Consider the following 14,054-nt stretch of genomic DNA (forward strand, 5'->3'; position numbering starts at 1 on the left):
GACAGTGCAGAATAAAAGTGAAGTATTTTTTGGCTTTATTAAACTCAGGAGTATAGTTTAATTAAATATCAGCTCGCAGGAACAGCACTTCCCAAAGCGAGTTCTTCAGGGTGGTGGCTCACGGTTTGTTTTGGAAACCACTTGTTCATTTTTCTTTGTTTTCAAAGTTAAGGAATTTGTCCTTTGCAATTTCTAATGTTGTATTTTCAGGGGAAAAAAAAAGTTACTCTTTTTATGCAAATACAAAATAAAGGGACTGGAGAAGTAAATAATACTTTTCCATTGATGTCACTGGAGTTTGATGTGAGCTGCAGTTAATGGTGTCTTCCTTGATAAGAGTGAAATGGGCTCCTTAAAATGCTGGGATGGCATTCAGATCAGGAGCTAAGTGAAGTGGACTCTGCCATCAAATGATTAAAAAAAAAATCTGTTTTTATCTTTGATTATAGCAAACACAACAGGACCAAGAGGGTGCCCTGGGTGGTGATGTCTGATGCCAGCAACTGCAGCGAGATGTTGGCTGTGCATGTCTGGGATGGGATGGAATGGGATGGGGTGGGATGGGATGGGGTGGGATGGGATGGGATGGGTGGGATGGGGAGACAGCGCTGCTCTCCTTGGGGATGTTGTGGATCACAGAGCCAGGGCAGGGCCATGTCCCTGCCTGCTGGGTAGAGCAGGACAGGATCCCAGCACCTGGCTGGGAACTGAAGTGACTGTCAAGCCCTCATCCTCAGCAGGGTGCTGGATCCTGGAGAAGCACAGGGCCTACTGCATGGAGCAGGACAGCCTGGTGGACTTGGCTCTTCATCTCATAAATCAGTTCACACACTCAGTTTTAACTATCCAAACATTCCTGTCCTTAGGCTTTAAAAAGTAGTGACATTTTTGCCTCAACAGGGTCCAGCTTAGGTGGGAAATTTATGGCCAGAACTTGTCCTGCTTGCCTTGCTGAAGAACTGTACTGGGTGATGCATCTCCTGGACAAGTGTAATGGCACTGAGGTAGGATGAGTTTGGCCCACTGACCTCGGAAGGGCCAGCTGTGTCAGCAAAGCAGTCAGGATTTGCCTGCTGTTGAATTTTTGCCAGTTGAGGACCTGCTGGAAGAGTCTGGAGGCTGACACGTTGAGTGCCTTCATAGACAGCTGAAGTAATCCCACTGGCAGCCTGCACAGGGCATGCCAGTCCATCTTGCACGGCGTGGAAAAGGCAGTGGTACAGTAACGGCGAGGACAGAGCAGGACATATGGCACACACGTGTGCGAGGAAGGGGAGGCTGCTGGCGAGCAGTCTGCTGTGGATCACACTCAGAACAGGCTGTTCTCTGCAGGGAAGAAGGATACTCTGAGAAGCATTGTGGGGCAGCTGAAATACTCCGGAGGCAGCGAGTCAAACACTCAGGATGAATATTTTTTTCTGACGAAAACCAGACATGGATTAGCAGTTGGAGCTGCAAGTCAGAAAGAAAAGGTGGTAGGCATGCGGCTGCACACGTACATGGGCAGGAAAGCAGCAGCAAAGAGCTGCAGGCCTGCAGGGAAGGGAGACACAGGTAAACCAGAAATCCGCACAGAGAAAATGTCCTGCAGCTGCCAGGACCAGAGTTGTTTGGCGAGGATGCCTGGAGACTTCCACAGGGAAGGCGCCTGATTCTCCAAGGCGCCAGCCACGCTCCGTGCAGTGTTTGCTCAGCACTCCTGAAAGGAAGGCTGCCTCTCCCCACGTGTTTGAATGGGAATATATCAGCTGAAGGACTGCATTCAGTTTTGCATGTGCTCAGGGAAGTTGAGGCTGTTTCAGACATGCAGCAGGCTCTGCAGAAGGACTCCCCACCAGTGAGAGCTGCACAGAAGCCCTCCTGCAAATCCGCTGCCCTCTGACACTGCAGCCCTCAGCATCCACTGTCTATAGCTCCAAGCAGCATGGAACTATGTGCAAAAAAGATGGATTATGATCTGGGCTGTGCATTTCACAGCATCAGCTGGGTGTTTGAGTTGCTGCATGCGCTGGTTCTTATGCAGATGCTATTTCCCTCTTGGATATCCATGTGTCATCGACTATAAGGACAACTCCTTTATCAGCTTTTTTTCCCCCTAAACACTATCTGAGGCTGAGATTTTATTAACAACCTTGAAGTGGCTATTTTGCAAACCTTCCTTGTGCTGCACACTTTCCTAATTTATTGTAATTTCCCGTCTGGTGGAGTGCACTTGCTTCCTTTATGTAATATATCAGCTGCAGACCTGGAAATTGGGCAGCTATGAACTGAAAAGAGCAGACTTTCATGAGGCCAAATGCGGTCAGGCATCATTGCCACTGGGAGCAGAATTTGACCCGATAATCTAATCTCATACGAGACACTATCTCCAGAAAAGTATTGTCACCAACAGCAAATGACCTCTGCTAATGAAGCTGGAGCAATTAGTCCTATTTAAAGCTGTCGAGAAAATGTTAACTGCTAAACAACAGTTAGCGCTGGATAGTTCAAATAATGAGTGTTTTGTTTGCTGGTGTGTGTTAGGTGATGTGTTGGGAAATAATTATCCTTTGACTAGCAGCCAGCTTTGTACTAATCAGAAAGGAGAAGTCATGTTCTGTTTGAAGGATTATACCTAAAAATAGTTCTGTTACCACCACATCAACGAGCAAGATGAAGCAAATTCACAGCAATGTACACGCCTTGCTAACGTTTCACTTTTCCTCCTAAAAACTCATTGTTCAGCTGGGACTTTCTGTTTGGTTGTGTCAAGAGCACTAATGTGATCTCCTGCAAGAGCACTAAGCACACTCTCCCCAAGGAGCATTACCCTATGCACCACTGACTCTCTTTCAGACCCTGCCAAATTCCCAAACGGCCCAGGAGGAAGTAAGGATTCTTTCTCTTCATACAAACAATCACACATAATGTAAGACCAACAATATTTTTGGACAATCATGTGGCAGGAGAAATCGATCTGCTTTTTCTCTGAGATGTTTGTGTGCCTGCCCATCCGCCAGGAGCAGCTGCCCATGGTAACAGCAGGTGATTTATCCCTGCAATTCAGTAACTTCAGCCTGCCAAACTCTGCTGGGAAAAGTGACCAAGATGGGAAAAGGATAAAAAAGGTGATGATGGTGAGCAAACACGGGATTGGCAATGCAAAAAGGAAAACTGGGGTATCTTTGGCCATGCTGTGGGTGTTGCCTTTTACTGGTAAAAGTGTAATTGGTTTGGAGAGGGATGCACCAGGCAGAGGCACTGTGGAAACACAGGTTAAGGAGTGTGTGAGGTCAGACATTCCATATGGGACCATGCCACCAAAGGACTGGCAGCTGAAATATGCCCAAAAAACATTCCTAGAAGTTTTTCTTATTCTTTGTGGATAACAGCAGCAGACTAAAGCACACCTGATCGGCTTTCAGCTGATGCAAAGCCACGCAGCTCCCTGGCCAGCCACAGACCCATGGGACCCCCTCAGCATCTCCTCCTCCTCTCCAAGTGGCTTCAGCTGAGTTTCATTGGACCTGGAGCCGTCCCCCAGGCTGGAGCCTCCCTCCTGTTTGGTGGTGCCAAGCAGGAGGTGCCCCATGGCCTCGGGGGGTGGCAGCGCTGTGGGCAGGTGCTGTGGGGTGCAGGGTGTGCCTGTGCTGCCCCAGGCGTGCTGGCACTGGCTGCCAGCCGTGCCCTGCCCTGACTCATCCTCTGTCCTCCCAGCCAGCCACAGAATCGGGCCTGCTGTGCTGGAAATGGAGCAGAGTTTGGGTTTGTTATGTAAACTGGTGATCAGCTTCCTGGTTCACCAAAACCAGCAGCCTGGTACTCACATTTGCTTCACAGGCTAACTTTTTTCCTTCCCTACCCCACTCAGCTTCCAGGTTTTTCACGGTAATATTTGCCTGCTTGGCCTTAGCACCCAGCAGCACAAGTTTTTTTTTGTCTGTGCCCTGGCAGCTGTTTGAATCCAGATATGAGCTGTACCAGGTGCTGGGCAGTGTCTAGGTTTGGTTTTACTCATTCCTTTCAGGATTGATGCTCAGAGTTATTAATGCTGGCTGCACCAGAGTGCAAAATTCCCAGACAAATAGGAAATGAGTCCTGACCTCCAGGTTCACAACCTAGAGAGGAAAACAGAAGCTTACCATTTGCAGACTTTTGCTACTGGCATGATTAGCAGAGCATCTCAGATGTAGTGGTGTGCCCTTCCCATCTGATCCTGTGTAATGCACCAAATCCTGTTGTCCTTAATGAGATTAAATGAGGATTTTTTACTAGTTCAGTGCCTTAGCCATTAGCAACTGTTGTGTGTCTCTAGGCAGTGATGTACCTTTGCAAGCCTGGCCCAGTGTCTCTCTCAAAGCCATGATATTTGGCTTCTTCCTACTAAAATTATTTTGATAATTGCTCTTAAGCTCATTGGCACAACACTTTGAAAGGCAGATCTAAGTGTATACACCAAAGAGGCAAACAGAGACACTAAAGAGCTGAAAATCTCAGCAGCTGCTCAGTGTATTTCAGCTACCAACAAGCCATTCTGCAGGGCCAGGTGAGTGCTGCAGCCCCCTAAAAACCTGCAAGCTGCCCTCCCTCAGAGGGGGACCCCAACACTGTATGGAACAATTGCAGGTGCAGCACAATAGCTCATCACAAAACATTCTTCCAGGTGGTAAAACTTGAACAGTGCCTTGCTGCCAAAATTTAGATACCTCTTGTTAAGAAGAAGGAATAGAGAAAAGCAATTCCTAGTGGGGAAGGGAGAACAGTGCTCAGGGTTAAAGTTTCCATGTGCAGATGGAGAGCCCCACACTGACTGGTCCAGCGAGGGTTACAGACACCCTGGTGATGGACAAATTCCATCCACCACAGCCTCCCCAGGGACACTCTCTGTGCAGTGTGTGCCCCTCTCACCTGCCCAGGTGTCAGCAGGGACCTCTCAGAATCTCTGCTGCTCAGAGTGACTCTCAGATACATACAAGTCTCTTTTCCCAGCCCGGCAGTTGAAGAAGGAGTCAGGATTCTTCTGTTCTTGTTCTCAAGGTTGTTTATTGTTTCTCATCTGTAAAATTCTTTCTCTGACCCACTGAGGTCTGTCTGGCAGGTCGGGTTGAGGCACTCTGGCCGCCCTCAGAGGTGGTGTTATCTTTTTATACTAAAAACTACGTGTACTTTATTTACAATAACTTCCCAATACCTATCATCTATATTAGACAGTGAGTTTCTACCTTAAACCAATCCAAAAGTGCCAGCATCACCCAGAACATGGAGGCCAGGAAGAAGAAAGAAGAAGGACAGGGTACGCCCAAATTTCTCCATCTTGGGACCCCGAGCCCCCATTTTAAAAACGTCAAAAATTTATTTTTCACTCCGTGACAAACTATTATTCTGCTTAAACTCTCTTGACTCATAATTCTTCATATGAAGGTGATAATTTGCTCCATGGGTCAAAATCAAAGTCACAGGTGTCTTGGGCTCGGTGCCAAGGTCTCTGAGTCCCCTGGCAGGGGCTTGAGCCATCCAGGACAGCCAGAGAGATGTCCTGGCTTCCAACAGGGACCCAGAGGTGTCCTGAGACACAAAGTGAGTGTCAGCCTGTGCCACCTCTCATTGTGCAGCGAGGGAGGAACGCTTCCCCTTGGACTGCAGCAGGTGAACTGGGAGATGTCCCACAGAGCTCCCATTGTTCCACAGCCCGCCTTCAGCCAGGGCTGCTGTGTTTGTCTGTTCTTCCCCTAAATGCTCACTTGGGAGCTGTCAAATAAAATCTCAATTAGCTCACTTAGGAGGCGGTGTGGGCTGTGCTGGCTGGCAGGCAGCGCTCCCTGGCAGGCAGCGATCCTCCATCCTCCATCCTCGACCCTCCATCCTCGATCCTCGATCCTCGATCCTCGATCCTCGATCCTCGATCCTGGATCCCCGCCAGGAGGAGGCAGGAGGGTGATGTGATGTGGGACCTGCTGCTCACACAGCCCCTCCCGAGCATCGCTGCTACCCCGATGGGTTCCTGTCCCCAGACTGGGACAGCCACACCTCCAGTGCACCCAGGCTGGATCTGACACGGGAGCATCTGTGGAGATGCTCAGAAAACAGCCTGTGTTGAATACTCGGGCTTTTTGGAGCTGTTCTCTCACGTGCAGCACAAGGCAGGTGCTGCAGTAATTGCCAGTCACAACAGGTGCTGTAGCAGTGCTCTGAGCCACCTTGAGAGCATCCACGGGAGAGGTTTTGCTCCTGTTTCACTGCCAGCCAGTTACCAGCTGTCTGGCAACAGGGTAGATGCCTGTCTGTGGTTTTTAACATCAGCTTCTCCAAGCCAGGGCTAGTGCCTGACCCCTCTCCTCCCCAGGTCTCAATTCCCATTCCGTGTCCTGCTTCCTAGGCTGTCCCTGCTGCCTGTGCTGCAGTAGGGGCGGTGAGCTCCCTGGCTAGAAACCAACCCTTTCAGACAAGGCTTGTTTCAGCTCACCCAGCAGGCTGCACAAACAGGGGTAACAATTGGCGCAGGAAGATGCAGAGAGATGGGTTATGGATCATCTGGTTTGGTAGCAGCCTTGATTTGGATCCATCACTGTGATCACCAATCTCATGTCCAGTGGTGATGCTGCAGAAACTGAGACCCAGGCCAGCCCTCTCTGGCCCATTGTTTTGTTTGACTGGTGCTGAAAAAAGAGAACTTGCCACCCAAACCTTCCCTCCCTTTCAGAAGCTGCTCTGAATATTCTATTCAGAGGCATAGTGACTAAGCCATTAAGCTTCTCACTGTATGTGAAAAGTCAAAATGGTTTTTTTTACAAACACTGCCAAAATAGAAAAAAAAATTTTAGGTCTGATTATTTCCAGGACCAGAGCATGGGGCATGGGACAAACTTTTGACAGAGACTGGGACCAGGGCAGCTAAAAGAGTAACTCTAGTGGGTCACAGCACTAAACTGTCCTCAAATGCAAGAGGGTGACATGGCCACAAGCCAGGGACAGTGGAAAAATAATTCCCCAGGAAGAGCAGCTCTGTTTGCCCAGAGTGTATGTATGAATCCCAACAATCATGGGCACCACTGAGCTGTTAGGGGCTTGTGAGCAAACCCCATAATGTGTGTCTGCTGGTGAATGATGTTTAGCAGCTTTTATTCCTGCACACTTCACTTATGTGGGAGCAAGGAATGTGGTGATAAAAAGGCTGGAATGATTTCAGTGCTGGATAGTTTCCATTAATATATTTCTCGTTATATAACGCTGCCATCACAGTACAAAGTCCAGTAAGGTGCCTTTAGGAAGGTGGGACTTTTCTCCATAGCTGCAGTGAGGGAAGTGGGGCTGTAGAGCAGGCTGGGCTTTGATCAGACAATTTTTAATTGCACCGGATATGTTTGGGCTATTGCATGGTATGAATTTTTTGCCTTTGGGTTACAAGGCACCTCATAAATTAAAAGGTTGATGTTGTCAAATGCATGCCATTAGCACTCCAAGCAGATAATCCTTCCCATGGCCTCAACAGAGTCTATCTCAGAGCCTGTCTCCAGATAATGGCCTGGAAGAAGAACAATGGTGCTCCCAGCTCCCAGGGGCCTCCACTCTTCTGTTCTGTGCTTCAGAGAAGAAAAATTATCATTATCTGCATGGCTCAAGCTCTCTTTGAAATGCAGTTATTTTTTACTCATACACTCCCAAGTATTTTTTACTTGGTATCAGTGAGAAACTTGAAACCCCCTTTGAGAAGAGAAAGATTTCCTGCAGCCCTACTACTAAAGAAAATGGATAGATCAAGTAGTAAAGTTCAATGACTTACTTAGCGTTAAATAAGAAAGAGAATAATGAATTGGATTTTGTGTGCCTGGTTTTCCTCTGCAGGGAGCAGTCAGGCTAATGGATTTTCATTGCCTTGTGCTTCTGTTCATCAGCCTAGGTGAGTTCAAAACACTCTTGCCTTTTTATGTTCTCCGTTCCCTGCCCACTTGTCACAACTTTGAGTATTTGGAGATCAGCAAACACGTGGATTTGCTGCCACCAGCACCATCTTGACTGGAGAGGAAAATACAGGGTTAACCCCTGCACCCAGTGATGACTTTTGGCTGCAGGGGCATCTGTATTTTATGCCTGGTAGCTGCAAGCAGACAATTCCTTACCTAGGGTGGACACTGATTTCCTACTATTATGAATTCAGGCTGCAACGTCCTTCAAAAAAGACATTATTTCCCCACTGGGTTCACCAAATATTTGTTGGGTCTTCAAACCCTCCTCTTTGTTTAGAGGATTTGCCAAACACGCCATAGGGCTTTTATTGGGGAAGGAAGGGAGGTGGCGGAGGAGGAAACTATTACAAAGCAATTTAACATAAACAACTTTCTCCTGTAAACTCCAGACACAGCCTGGCAGGGAAGAGGTTAAAGCTAGGGGGTGGATGGGGAAACTCATTAGGGCAAAGTAATAAATGGCAAATTGAAAAGCCCAGGGAGAGGCACAGGGGAAGAGATGAGCTGACCCTACATGGGACCCCAAAGGGACTCTGGCTTGCTGGAAGCCCTCTGCTGCTCTGACCTCAGGGTTTGGACCTGATTCCTCCCTCAGCATGCCAAACTGGAGGATGCTCAGACAGAAATTCTGCAGAACTGATTAGGAGTCATATTTCAAAGGTGAACCTGAAAGGTTTCTACAGAAATTGCTGCTTCCTGCCCCAAACCTTTGCTGGGTCTGCCAGCTCTGCCCAGAGCCAGGGAGCTGCTCTCTGCCCACTTGGAGCAGGATTTCCGTTTTCCTACCAGCCTTGGTGCCTCAGGCTTTGTGGTCTGTTTTTGTCTGAGTGGGAAATGCATAATGACAAACAGTTTAAACAACTTATGGTACAAGGAAACCCGTGGAGTAAAGTACAGGACTCCAGTTTGTTTCCAAGGAAGTGATGCACCCTCCAAAAGCACTCCACTCAAGCACTGATATTCCAAGTGCAGGTTCATTGTGGCCATCCTCAGTCTTCAGCCCTGTGCTCAGGCACAGCTGAATGCCTGAGGTCCAGGGAAGGTCTGGCTGTGGGAGCTCTCCTGACTCTTGGTTTGCTTGTGAGGGTAATTCTGGTCATCCTGGTGCTGGGGAAGGGAAGCCCAGGAGCCACAAAAGCCGCAGAGGAATTCTCTTGTTCTATTTCCAGCCCTGCTTTTTAAGACACAAAGGTTTTCAGAGCAGATGCATTTCTGAAGCTTATCTGTGTGAATATTTGACTGCTTATCCAAGCAGAACAAAACCTTCAAACCTTCTGAGGTCTATCCATCAAGAGCCTTATCTCCCCATGTCACAATTTGGCTCCTGGCTGCTGCTGCTTGGAGCCTCCTCCTTGGAGCTTCCCCTCTTCCCTCTCTGTGCTGCTGCACAGCATTCTCCAAGCCACCCTGTGGTCACAGACCCTCTGCCACTCCAGCGATGGGCCCTGCACTGCATGCAGGAGCAGCTGTGCTGCTGCATGCTCTGCAGCCAGCCAGCATCCTGCTGGGCTCCATTTGTGCTGCTGTGTCACAGCCCAGGGTCTGCATCCCCCTCACACACACAGGGTCTGGGATGTGGCCAGAGCAGAGCACACTGACTCTGCCTGGCCCCAAAAATGAGGAACATTTGCCTTTTTTATGGGGTATTAATGGAGCTTGGATAAAGGGATGCTGTCTCCTCTATCTGAGGTTCCAAGACTGAAATATCCAAGGGGAATACTTCTGGTCCTCTCCCAGCTGGAAGCTGCTGGTCCCCTCTGACATGGGGCTGCTTAGAGATCTCAAGGAGCACCTTAAAACCCAGGCAAGCTCTGCTCTTGCAGCTGAGCATGGCACCTGAGCCCCTGGGAAGCACCAGGAGCATGGCAGCAGCACAGGAGAGGCACCAGCATCATCAGCCATGTGGGAATTCCTGGCCAAGGAAAACAGCCAGCCTCAGTGGCCAGTTTGTGCCCTGTGTTTCTGAGCTGTGCCAGGAGAGTCTCTGCAGTGCCTTGGGACCACAGGACTTTTCTTGCTTTGAAGCTGAGCTGGCACAAGAAGTTGTCTGCAGCCATCCTGTCAAAGCCATGGCCAAAAACAACAGGGTGAAGGCTTTGGAAAGAGCCACCCATGCATAGTGTCACTGATTGAAGCTGGGGACCTGGCTGGCCCAGGCCTTGAGAACAGCTTTTGTGCAGGTCAGGGGCTGAGATCCTGTGCACCACAGTGGGGATCAGAGACCTCTGCTGCTTGGTGCTGCCTGGACCCAGCCCAGATGGAGACAAGCTTCAGCCTCAGGGAGGCTTTTTCCAACAGGAACCATTTTCCTGTGGCCCTTTTCACAGGAGACTCTGATGTGTGGGTTGGTTTTGCTCTCCTCCCTGTGGTTTTAATTTTTTTCCCTGTTTTGATGGTCAGAGGAGTAAAGCTGATTCCCATCTCATATAAAACAATGAATCAGTCTCAATAACAAGGGGCTAAATGTACTTTTTATACTGTGGTGTATGATAAGCTATTTATAAATTTGATATCACTGCTGGATCGTAGTCAGGGTTTAAAATAAAGTTTTAATTTAACCATAGTTTTCCAGTGCTGACAGATATGATAAATACATTTTTTTTCTATAAAACCTAATTTCAGCAGTGTTTTGCAAAAATCATTAGAAGCTAAGGATCATTTCCGTGGGTTTTTTTGCTTTGTTTTTCTCCATGTTCCAGTGTTTAGTTTAATGCTACATTCCATTATAGAAAAAAAAAGTGTCTGTGGTAATTTGTTCTCCAAGGCCTCTGATATAGAGATGGAGCGATTTTCCTTGAGAAGACCAATGGAAAGGGGTGTCAGCTCATTTAACAGAGGCCTTGGGGGAGCTGCAGCACCTCTCTGAGGTAGGACCAGCCCTCAGGGCACTGCTGCAAAGCCCACTGGCAATTTCACAGTGATCGAGCAAATCTTGGCATCTCAGGTGACCCCACAGGAGAGCCAAGAGCACAGTGGGGCAGGTTTCGTGCCTGGAAGGTGAGTTTGAGACCCAAGCCCTCCATCTACAGGAGGGTTGCATTCCTGTTGCATCCACCGACGAGCTGAGTCCCTTCAAAATTTTTCTGGACCCTCTCCAGATTTCCTGCTTCTCCATGTAAACAGCTTTGAGGAAGGTGCCTCTTTCTGCAATCAATCATTTTCATTCTGCAGTAAATAGCTCTTGCATCAGCTGCCATTGTGTTGTTGGTGTACAGGCAGCACAACAGAGCCTACCATGTTGTGAGGTGAGTGGGTCATATACTGTGCTGGAACAACAAAAGCACAGGGAATGTTGAGCAGGAAAAAAAGCTTGTTTTTGAAGTGTTTTAAAGCTGCTGTCTGTCTTCTCAGCCCTGCAGTTTACAGCCCATACTTCTCACGCTGCCTCCCTGACAGACAGACAGACAAGAGATGAAGCTATTTGGAGAGCAAGTCTGTGCTCTGCAGACATGACAACACTGACACTTGTATCTGTATGGGCTGGCCTTTGTCTGTGAGGAGCTTCCAGAAGCTGAAAACACTCAGGAAAGGGGCATGCAGAAGGGGAGAGAGGTCTTCTTCTGCTGGGCTGGCGTGTCACTCAGGCTGCTTTCGTGGTGATACCCAGGGGATGTCGTGGTGATACCCAGGGGATGTCATTGGTGCAGCCAGCTGTGATAATCCTTTCAGGAACAGGTGCTGGGGGATAATCCTGCTGTTTTTCTTGGTTATGGCTCTCTTCAGTCACTAAGACAGAGCAAACAGGATTATCACAGCAGTGATTCAGGGGGTGAAGGGTTTGGTGCTGCGTGCCTGGGCTCTGTGGACATCTGTTTGCCAGGGAGGTGCTGGCTCTGCAGAGCTGCCTGTCCTGCTGAGGGCAGCCAGGTGGGCTTGGCTGGCTGCTCTTGAGGCTCTCACTCAGGGATGGAAATCCAGATGGAAAGCTCCTGCTCTCTCCAGCTCTCCCAGGAAGATGCCTTCCCCAGAATCCCAGACAACGTGGGATGGAGACTGCCCAGCTGTGCATAGTCCCAAATCCTAGCAGGAGCTGGGGGTGGACAAGGGGTGTCAGCTCTGCCTGGGCTGCCACATTTTCTCTGGCCAGGAAGGTTTGAGGCACTACAGCCACCTTGGGGGTTCACAGTGACCCAGCCTGTCCTGACCCTGTGAAACTTCTGTGCCTGAAGCTGTAAGTGCAGGCTCACCCTCCAGCAAACTTTGATGTATTGTCAGGTTTTGTTTTAAATCCCTGGAGTGCTGCACCCATCCATCCCCTCTCAGCCCAGCTCCACTGCCCTTAGACCAGCCTGCACCCTGGTGACTGTCCTTGCCATGCAAAGCCAATGCCTCTCTGCTCCTATTTCACCACCTCTTGCCCTGCTGATAACAAACAACCTCTGACACCCCCCCGTGATTCTCTTCTCCAGCAGAGGAGGAAGGGCACGTGAGGTTCTTGGAATCAGCCCTCACAGCCTCTGTGCACAAACAGCTGCTCCCCACTGCTGGTTGGTTTCAGGACTTCCCTGAGCCCTGATTTCAGTATCAGCACAGCAATTGATCTTGGCTTCATGGTTCTCTGGCAATCTGGGCCCAAGGCTATTTTAAATGGAAAACTACAAAATAAACATATGTGTACAGCATATAGACACTGAAGTGCAGGAGGAGGAACCAGGGACGTGCAGGGCTGGTAAAGCTCCAGCTTGCAGTTGTGCTGATAAGGCAGTTTCCAAGAAATTGCCCAGCCCTTCAATTCTAGAAGCTCTCTCTTCCCAGGTCAACAACCTTCTGTGGACTGAATCCTGGTGTCACTCTCCAACAAACACAGGCCAGGCTGGACCTTCTGCAGGTGGTACAAAAAAGAGAACCTGTGTGGCTCAGAAGGGGTCCAGGCACCCTCTGGCATAGGAAAACAAAACACACAATGAGAAGCACGTTGGTAACTGGCACTTTGGGAAAGCACAAGAAAATGTGCTTCAAATTCATTCTTCTTTGGCCAAGGCTCCTCCTTGCCTGAGAGGGATGAAGGTGGTGTTGGCTGAGCTGCTGCTCTCTCTGTGCCAGCACTGGGCTGCAGTGCTGCCACACCTGGGCTCCCCACAAGGTCTCCCCTCTTCTGGAGGAGCCCTCCATCAGCTCTGCGCCCAGGCTGCTCCAGCTCCTGCTCCCCTGCAGCTCCACACCTGCTTTTGGCCAGCCTTAACTTCAGACAGGAGAAAAAGCTCTTTGGAAAGCAGATTTTCCACAGCATCCCACAGCTCCATTAGCAAATATGTTCAGTGTGGCTCTAGTGGGAACACAGGCAGGGCTGACTGGACCCAGTTGTTTGGCTCCCTCATTTCTCAGGGATATTTGAAAATATCTTATGCAGGTGCAGGAGTTGACACAACAGAGCATGCACCGTGTTAGAGTCTGCCCAGCTTGTGTGCAAGCACCACCAGCCCCCTTTTCAAACTCTTAGGAGCTGTTTCATAAACACAAAACACTTCACTGAATTTCCAAGCCACGTGGGCTTTCCTCAGCAGGGCTGGTGGTGGAGGACACGGCACCAGCCCCAGGGCTGGCAGCAGAGCCAGGCAGAGGCTTCCACCTGCTGGGGCCTCCTGGGTGAGTGCTGCACCTCTGCACAATGTCCTCGCTGCTGGCAGGAGCTCTGTGTGCATGGCACAGACCCCCCTGGCCAGCCCTGTGCCACCAACAGCTCTGGACATGTAAACCTTGTCAACAGTGGGGATGCTTCCTCAGAAGCTTTGGGCACCTGACCTGCTTCTTGCTCATTTTACGTCTTCCAGAGTCTGTTTCTCTTCCTTACTGACCCCACAGAACAGGGTCATCTTTCTGAGCTGACACAAATTGCTAGAATTTTGCTGAATTGGGGAACCTGTTATTTCCCCATTGAAACTTGCTCCTACCAAAAACCAAAATTACTCTTCCAGCAGTCCATAGAAAAGGAGGATAAAATTCACGTGTATGGGATGGGCATGTGCCTGAGTTTGTGTGGGATCCCACACTGGCATCGGGAGTCTGGAAGTCTTCATGGGAAACTCCTTCCATGTTCAGGGATGGTGGCAGCGCGTGGCCTCAGCTCTGCTGTGCAGGGTCACCTGCAGTGTCACTGTGCAGTGTCACCCT

This window comes from Camarhynchus parvulus, chromosome 6 (genome assembly GCF_901933205.1).
Source record: "Camarhynchus parvulus chromosome 6, STF_HiC, whole genome shotgun sequence".
NCBI lineage: Eukaryota > Metazoa > Chordata > Aves > Passeriformes > Thraupidae > Camarhynchus > Camarhynchus parvulus.